Below are 9,679 nucleotides of genomic sequence, written 5' to 3'. Positions count from 1 at the left end.
TTTTTTTTTTTTTTTTTTTTTTTTTTTTTTTTTTTGTAATGAGCATGTCCAGCCACAAAGATGTCTTCTTAGCCACACTGATGGCAGGGTGCAGTTTCATATGAAGTCTACCATCTTCCATTCTCCCTACTTATACCAAATTTTGCAATTATCAAACCCTATACTGAGCCAGTTTCTGATCTGACGGAAGCCTACCCTACCAAGAAGCCCTGTGGTTCTAAGGCCAAGTGATCCAGTACAAGCCAAGGGCAGTGACACGGGATTGGGAACATGAGGAAAGCACGAAGCAGGAATGAGTGCCCAGCTCGACAGCAGCCTATGTGAGATTAGGTGTGACAGTCACTGGTGGCTCCATGATCAGAGCAGTCAGGCCTGGAATAAGACAGCATGACCCCATCCCACTCTCCCATTCACTTCTGCATGTTTCCTGCAATTACATCTTTTACACTTGCAATTAGCATTTACTTGGAATTGGTCCACATAAAACCTTCTGGTCTCTTCTGCACAGCCTTATGTGAACTGGTGCTGGAACATGACACCCAAGGTTGAAGGATGGATAAAACTGTGCCTCCGAGTAGCACCTTCAGCTTACTGTGAATTAAAACAATGGTGTTACTTTSGCCAGAGCAATTCACTATATCTTTTACTGTTCCATATAATAAAAGCATACCTGTCTATGTTCTCACCATTATTTATTTGTATTCTGTGGCTCAAGGTGGCTCTAGAGAAACACAATATGTGGAATCCACAGTTCTGTTGCTTCTCAACTGATTCTTTTCTCTCTTCCAGATTCTGTAGTCATGCAACTGCATACCAGCAAATAAATCTAAAAAAAACCACAGCCTTGAAAATAATGTTACCTTCCCTTCCAAATCAAATGGGAGAGCAGAGAGGTAGAGACAGGGAGACAAATTCGCACTATACTAATTTGTTTCTTTAAAAATGCAATGTGGATTACTTAGTTTAGAACACATTGCACTGGAATGTTCTGATTTTAAAATCACTAGTTATTTCAGTTTGGCCAGCTTTTAATGAAAGCTTGTTTTGCACAACAAATAAATATACTGAATTGAAGTTTGATTAGACAAATTGTCCTTATAAGGTCTTAGTTATTTTAGTTAAAAAAAAAAAAAAAAAGTTGATATCTAGACTGGCCTCTTGCAAGATTTTTTTTTTTTTAATTAGTAATGATTCTGCTGTGAAGAGGTTGTGTAAATATATCCCCTGTATTTTTGACATATTGTATATTTGAAGGTTATTACTTTTCAGAGCTCCAGCATTTTAAATTATGCTTGCAGAAGATAGCAGGTTTGAAATTTATTCATTTCATCTGCATCTGTTCTGCATTCCRTAGAGAAAAGACAAGAATATTGGGWGCTTGRACACTTTAGGAGTACTACATGTGTTTGTTAAGACAGCTCTTTCACACAAGCTCTGCTTACATCTCTGTAAATAGGGATGGCAGCCTGAAAGAGRTGCTTCTTAAGGGCAAGTCCCAAAGTGGAAAAACAGATGGGCAAAGAGAGCATAAATGGAGTACCATCTCAAAACATACAAGCTTGTAAGTTAGTCAGACAAATAGGTTAGTGAAAGACAGGAGTCAACTGTTTTGGATGAAGTATGTTCTGAAACCAGCAAGTAAACAAAGAAAACATTCTCTTTTCTTTAATCTGATTTCTTGTGTAATGTAAGGAGAAAACAGCCTTTCATAAAAAGAAAAAAAAAGAAGTATGTTATGAAACTCCTTTTTTAATTAAATATGCCAACTCTTATGYTCTGCCAGTTCTCAAAGAAAAATTTTGATGTCTTACTACATATAAGAAGAAATATCAAGACATGCTGTAGCTTTCCCCTTCACATAATTTTCATTTCAGTCAGGAGTCTGCTGTTCAAACAAAATAAATTCTGGCTCAGAAGTCTGATTACAGYTATATATTTCATGTAATCACACAATGTGAATCTTACAGATATGCTGTATATATTATTCAAAGGAGAAGGATGAGCTCAGTCCCACATCAAAGCATGTTATTATCCTTTTTTCCATAAATATAATAATACAATTCCCTACATTGAAATGAAGCTGTATATAAAGAAAGGATAGCATGGGAATACTACCTCTCGATAAGTGGTACATCACACAATTTTTTGTAGAAGTTTCAAAAAAAAGTAAGCAAGACTCAAGAGTAACCAAAACAATTACTTTCATGCATTTTTTGATAAAGCTTTTGTAAGTTATTAGAGATATTGGGATACTTTGTTTTCTTAGGAACAGAACATTGAGTTTTGCACTAATCTAGACAAAAAATGTCATTCCTCAAAATGTGTGGAAGCAGCAGTTTTGCATCCAGGGTGAAACATGGTCTATCTCCCTTCTCCCAAACAGAGAGATTAGAGAAAATTTATTTATTATTTACATAGAAAAGAGACAAGCTGAATTACATGTTCCACTATGCTACAAATTATCTGCATAAAGTACTAATGATTCAGACAAATGTGATRATTCAAGATGTTGCAAAAGGACAGTGGCTTAGAGGTTCTGTACAAGAAYCTGTCACTGCCCTCCCATATGCTTATGTCTGAATTATACTTCATCTGGCAAAGCCACAAAATGTTTAATCTATTGCTAATATATATCAGTTGCTTATCCCCAGTTATATGCCACTGTCTGTAAAATCAGGTTACTTACAAAACTCATCAGCCCCTGCAGTGTCTGATGTCATAGCCCTTGTAGGAGGAACCCCAAAACCAATGTTTTTGCACAGCATGAAACATGTGAAAATAGAAAGAAACAGGTATTATTAGATGTTCTGCACAGGCATTCCAGGTCTCACCAGGTTCATATCAGGATACTGCAGATAGCTTGATTTTGCTCTGAAGGGTAATGTAAGCATGAGATTTATCCAGAAACCTTCTCAAATGCAACTGAAGTCYATCCCTGTGCATCAGCCTTTATCTCCAGTGATTTTGGCGAGCGCCAAATATGACATCCTGAAAGAGTGATTTATTCTAGCTGCCGTTCAGATTGCATCTGGGAACCACCCGTATCTTTCTACTGATTTCAGAAGCAAGACTTGCTTAAACTAAACTCCTAACTTTTGCATTTCTAGACTTCTGTGGAATATATTGCCCCCAGTGCACTGTCATTCACTGAAACTCATGCAAAACACATTCCACACCCATCCTTTTCAGACAGCTCTGTGTTACCCAGTAGTGCCAAGGATCTGCCACATGATCCAAAGACTCCTACAGWAATCAGTAATAATTCTGTCATTTGGCATTAGCAGCTGGAATGATTTATCTCTTCTTGCTGTAATGCATAAAACATCCTGGATTTCTCAACTACATGAAAAACATTCTTTTGCAATTTCTATTCAGTAATCYTTTCTACTTCTCAAATACTAACCTTCCTCTAAAAACTACAGCAGAAAAGAGAGGCAAATAATGTTTTCTCTGGAAAGTACATGAATAACATCCTTTCCTCCAAAAGAGCAGTATCTGTGCTGTTCATAAATCTCAAGAATCCCTTGTTACCCTTTCCTTAAAGAAAACAAAAGCATACGGCTCTTGTTAGGGGAAGACAGATGAGATTTTTCTCCAGCCTAGGTTTGTGGAAAATAGCTTGATCAGAATTATGTCTCATCCTGTCCTCTAAAGGCTCTATCGCTGTCTTAAATAAGAACAAGTTTTAGCTTATTGAAACGGTTAGATTTGGAAGCTTTATTCTTTCTATAAATTGTGGCTCCATTAAAAAACTAGCATTCTCCATGGGATTAAAAAATACAGAAAATTAAATTGAAATACAATATTTATACTTTCCTAACTGCATCATCTTTTGTTTGCACGGCTTTTGCAKATAGTGCCACAGCAATAAATGTGCAGAGTTTTCATGCTTCTTTGTTATTACTATATTGTTCTGTTTAATATTTGGAATGCATAGTGAACGGGAGATCTCGTGTATCACCCGTTACAGCTGTTGCAGAGTCAATTATACTGTGTGTGTGTGTGTGTGTGTGTTTATTTCTATATTTCAGAAGCTGCCTATAAGCAATTTGCTGTTCCCAGGCTGTCTGCTTGAGTCACTCATGTGGCAGCTGCACCAGTATCTCCTAAGGATCAATGTGTCCTGGAAAGGGCTGTCAATACCAAACTATTATTTTCCAGCACAGAAGAACAGCTTTAATCAGAGAGCAAACTCTGATCAAATTTTTATAAATAATTAGCCAATAGCTGATGAAATATGAGTTTTTACTAGTGTGACTCTCTCATGCCAGACTTKGAAATCCATGACTTGTCTCAGTTGGTATAGATTTTAATCTTTTTTTTTTTAATTTAAAAGTAAAATTCCACTGAGATGTGAGTACATTCTGCAAAAAGTATGTGCAAACAAAAGATTAACCAAAGGCTGGCTTAAATTTTGAACATCAGAGCAGATGACTCAAAACAACTATCTATTTCTTCCCCAGCACATGTTAAATAAATGACACAGAATGGTCCTTGAAGTATTATTCAAACACGTTTCTCCTTACTCCATAGCAGAAACGAAAAAGCATACTTTCACCTCCTGTATTAAGATGAAAGATSAAAAGCTTTGAAACAATTACAGGCATTAGAAACAGAGGCACCTTTAATTTGTCTCCAGTAACTTTTTACTGAATAGTTGAAGCAGCATCTAGCATTAAAAAAAAGCATTAAAAAAAGTTTCAGGCACCAGTCCTGCTTACATTTTTACTGAAGATTTTGAATTTYTATTGATCCATGAAACTTATCTTTTATTTATGGAATTCAGATAGTTTTTTAAATCAAACACAAGAGCAGCTTACAGGGAAATACCATCTATGGATGCAGTTCAATGAAAGAGATTATCTGTAAAAGGGCACTGCATCAGCACAGTTTCTCGGGGGTTCATTCCAGTAACTTCTTGTGGTCTTCTGGTCAGGTTCAAGCCATCCAGTTGGGTAAAAACTGTGTAGGGCCTGTATTTCTGCATCCTAAGTTTTGGCAGTTAATATAATTTAAAACAAATTATATTTTAAATATAAAGACCAGCTGTTTTCATTGAACCTAGAAAGTAAGCAGGGATAGGRACAACAATTAATTTCCTTTTAAGTATTTGTTTCTCAGCTGTTATGCTTTTGCCTTACTTTCTGTTCCTCATCATCATGGAATGAGATTGCATTTAAACACCTCCCCCACATGTATTTTGTAAATATTAGCATTTGAACTTGAATATTTTCATCCATTTGGAATGTCTTATTACTGTTTCTGGTTCTCTCACATAACTAYTTAAGTCTTTCAAATGAAATGTTTKATTTTCTGTAGGATAAGAGAAACTGTTGCTGGTGACCTGTTTGCTCCTGTGGGATCTGTTACCTGAGGTTCTGCCCAGCATCTCAGCCCATGATGCTCCAAAAGCTCTAGAGAAAATGTACTGAGCCAGATTTGTATCTATAAACTGGCAGATACAAATCCTCAATTTTCCATTATGAGCAACCCATACAGCCACCTGGTTCACTGTGAAATATGCATTTTAATAAGTTTTCTATGCATGGAACAGGTAAGAGTATTTTTATGCTAAGCAATGTCCTGACCAATGATTCTTTTTATACTCCATTTGGACAACAACATCCCTCTAGATTTTTTTAATATAGTTTCAATAATAAAAACTTATGATAACTGAAGAACTGGGATTTAATAAAAACTATATTTAAGGACAAAATTTTAAATACGTGTGAATACATTAGTATTTTGCCAGAAGATGCATTAGTTCAGGACAGAAAAGTTAATGCTTCATTTTATTACTGCTAATTTCAGTTTTGTTAAATAGCACATTTCATGTAGTCATTCTTGTGTAAAGTGTATTTACTTTCTTTTTAAAATAAAAGCCTTTATTTTATAGAAAGGATTTACCTGCTTTAAAGCAATTTTAATTACTTTAATGCTACAGTAGTCTATATAACTGTACACTTAATAAAAGCATAAWATTAAAGAAAATGTGTACATTTGGGTCCATAACTTAAAGTTTACAAACAGCACTGTAAAAACCCAGGACACAATTTGTATTTGCAGTATAAATTAATAATTATAAGACATATACACAAGTGCAAATGAACTAATGAAGCTTTTCTGTCCTAAGAGGGTGTTTTTCTTTGACTTGCTGAGTAGATTATAAACCCTACAAAACAATGYTTCCCTTAGTGATAGAACACACAAACACTTTTGCTAAGTTTTTTTTTTTCATTTCCAGATCTCTAGGAGGCCTATTTAACAGAAATTTTGCTTAAATGACTGATAGCAGGTTATGCTACATAACACATCCCTAAATCGTATAGAATTATTGTGTACGTTTAATGGATATATGGAGACAGCACCCTTTATCAATGCATATTTTTGACAGAAATAAATGAGAGAAGTAGAATATTTCCATACTAAACATTTCAGTACCCTTAATTATTAATTTCTTCTTTATTATGGCCTTTGTGCTGTTAGTGTTCAAATTTCCAGTAGTTTACTTCATTTCACTACAGTTCTCTTAAATGCTAAACATATTATTGTTAGTTTAAAAAAAAAAATCTGGTTCCTAACATTAATTTTTTCTTTCTCCTTTTTTGTTTTCTCTGTAACATTATGAAATTCTTAAAGCTTTTTTTTTTAAGAACAATTGCAATATTTACACTTAATGGAAAATTTTATCACAAGCTTCTATATTGCAATGTTACTGCCCCTGTCCATCCATCTCAGTTCCTTATGTTCCCTTAGTGCCATTAGACCAGGGATGCAAGAACAGAATATGCAGCCACTCCATTTCCCAGMGTGAGAATCAAATATAAGTCAGATGTTAAGGGAGATGTAAGTGAACTATTCTGAATGGGCTTGGCAGAGGTCTGCACACCTAGATCCTGCTCTGCTGCTGCCCCCTGCTAAGTGAAGAGAAAGGAATAGAAGAATATACAACAGAGGGAACAGACATACAAATGTGAACAGTTAAAACAAAATCACCAAAAATCCCTAWGATTTTTTTGCATGTAAGCCAAGATTTACATTTGCATTTGTACATATTTTCTCAAAGTTTTTTAATATATTTTGCTCTCCTAGAATTCCTTTTCTCTGCAAAGAATTACTTTTAAAAGTCCTTGCTTTTGTACCAAATCTGGTGAGACCTACATAAAATCCTCAGTTTATACATTGTTCTGATTAACAGAGAAATGTCCTGATGCTATAGGACAATTCACAATTAATTTGGTTTCTTGATCAGTGGCCAGTTGGAACATCCCGAAATCTAGTGATCTTTTCTTCCTGTTTTTCTCCAAGTAAAATATTTAACTTCAAATAGATTATAACTTCATCAGTTTCTTTTTAATTTTTTTTTAATGAACTGACTTTGTCAAGCCTTAAGAGTGCAATTCTTCAAATAATCTGATTTTATTATGACTTCTTATTCTTGATCAGACCTGGTTATAACTGTGGCTTTAAAAATCAGTTGCTTTAAATAAAAAAAAGAGGCACACCATAATTGATGTTGAACAGATTAGRAATCTGCAGATTTTTATGAATCAATTCTTATTAACAGGTAAGGTTTAAGGAATAAAGACTTTAGAAACAGGAAGGCCGCCAAAAACTAAAACAAAGCATCTGGAATAGAAGAAAAGTTTCTGAAATCAAAAGCTCACAGAAGCCTAAGGACAGGAACAAGGTACAATAACAATCAAAGAGGGACAGTGAGAGACAGAAGCCATAAGGTGAGGCTGTACAGGAGAACAAAAGACAAGAGGAAAAAATAAATGACAAAGCACKACAATAACCTGAGGACTTGATTTTTCAGCAGTGCTGAGCACTACTGCTATCTAGTCCCTTAGTTCTTAGTGGACTGTTTCATCACAAAATCTTGCCAAAAGACCCGAAGGATTTATGCATTCACTTATTTGAAAAGCAGAAAGCTATACAAAAATAACTTTACTCAGATTAAAAAAAGTGACATGTCTAACTAAAGGATCATAAACCTAATTGTCAGGTGTGAACACAAAGGTACCAAACCCTAAGAGGGAATAAATGTTTTTACTTTCAGCTTGAGTAACTAAGTGACAGATAAAAGTGCCAAAATTATCTACCTTTACCCAGTGTTTACTGTCCTTCTGGAAATGGGTTGATAAGTTACAGAAAATTAGTCTTCAAGTATGGCCAATATATTGACAGCATTACGATAAATTAACATATACAATTTATATAGCTATAGCAGAGTAAAAGCACTCAAACTTGGCAGCCAAGTAGATATTTCTCAGAACCAYGGATCCATGATCAGGATGCCATGAGGTGGCTTGAGTTCATACTCAGAATTTTGCCAAGTGAAGCAAGTGAGGRGTTGCATTTTTAGCAATGCTGGCATTGTGTAAGATTTAAAAATATTAACTCATCACTTTCAAAATTAGAATTAAAAAGTATGGTTTCTGATTGTTTCCAAACTTTTTTTTTATGTCTGCAAAATTCATTCCCAAAAACAAAATTCCAAGTATTATAAATAACAAGACATGTATATGAACAATGAAGCAGCTGAGCCACACTGATCCAGGCAATAAAAGATGATCTACACAATGACAAAAATTTATGAAAGCCCATGAAATGCATGACAAATTTTGCAAATTGATCAGGTCCTATGCCTCTTTAAATTCATAAAAGCACAATATGACAGCAAAAACTACCAATAATTGTGAAAAAATTATAGAGAAGCATATAAAAATCATGATGCCTTTCCTAAAAAAAATGCCCAAGATATAGCCTAGTGGAAATAATGTATCTCTGATGATCTTACTTTACTAGTGTAGAAACATGGTACTTGAAGTCTCTTTAACATGAAAAAATGCTGCACCCACCACAGAGCTCCAGGACACTGACAGACCTTTTCTAAGTCCTTTTCTCTGGAACATAAGCAACTTGACATCAATAAAATGAATAAATCATTCTCACAAAGGTAATGAAAATAGAGTTACCATTTCACTAAATCTACTGGTATCCTCTCTTTTTAAATTACTTTGAAACCAATGGCACCAAAGACTTGAACAACACTGATGAAAATATTTACAGCTCAGAAAGTAATGTAGCTTGCTGGTCAGTGTTTGGGCTGCACAGCTCAGAGGTTTTTCAAAGATGAGATTTCAGTCAAACCCCAAGCTCCACAGGGAATGAAGCCTTACAAGCTATTGCTTTTCCCATGCAGGAGCAGCAAAGCTCTTGCATGAATATCATCTAAACTCCCAACCAAACAAGATTACAGTAAATAGATAGGGTTCATCTAACACTTACCAAGGGAAACTTAAAACAGAAGACTTTCTTTCCTAAGTTTAAAGAACAATATCCAACCGTCTGCACTCCCTCTGTCTCCAACCCAAGTTGTTTAAAGGATGGAAAGGATAGGGGCTCCACCATTGTGAGCAGCTGTAAAAATGAACAACTGTCCTCATCTTTCATCTATCTGAAGGAAACTACAAAAAAAAACTTGGAAGTCTGGAATTTTTGCACTTAGCTGTATTTTGGCTGTGCATAAGGAAGCAGACTGTTTCAGTCTGAGAAGAGTCTTGCTGAGCAGCCCCACATGGTTTCTGGCTATCCATCTACCCTTTGGTATTCTATTGCAGCTGCTTTGGCCATTGGCATCTCCTGCAATCCAAATATATGGTGAAAAGTTCAA

General features: G+C 35.2%; 1 long non-coding RNA gene across 1 annotated transcript in view; it reads right to left on the bottom strand.

Moving 5' to 3' along the window:
* The window catches only part of LOC130577040 (uncharacterized), an 8,149-nt gene extending 2,301 nt beyond the window's left edge, over positions 1–5,848 (bottom strand). The window contains exons 1-3 of the long non-coding RNA XR_008965728.1: positions 2,687–5,848; positions 687–826; positions 466–591 (exon numbers count right to left, since the gene is read on the bottom strand). This is a non-coding gene — a long non-coding RNA (uncharacterized LOC130577040). The remainder of the gene's footprint in view (positions 1–465; positions 592–686; positions 827–2,686) is intronic.
* Positions 5,849–9,679: the final 3,831 nt, after the last annotated feature.

The sequence above is a fragment of the Malurus melanocephalus genome, unplaced genomic scaffold, assembly GCF_030028575.1.
Source record: "Malurus melanocephalus ecotype Western Australia unplaced genomic scaffold, MMel_1.1 scaffold_164, whole genome shotgun sequence".
Taxonomy (NCBI): domain Eukaryota; kingdom Metazoa; phylum Chordata; class Aves; order Passeriformes; family Maluridae; genus Malurus; species Malurus melanocephalus.
Note: the sequence above shows the minus strand (reverse complement) of the source record. Positions and strands in the feature narration are given on the sequence as shown.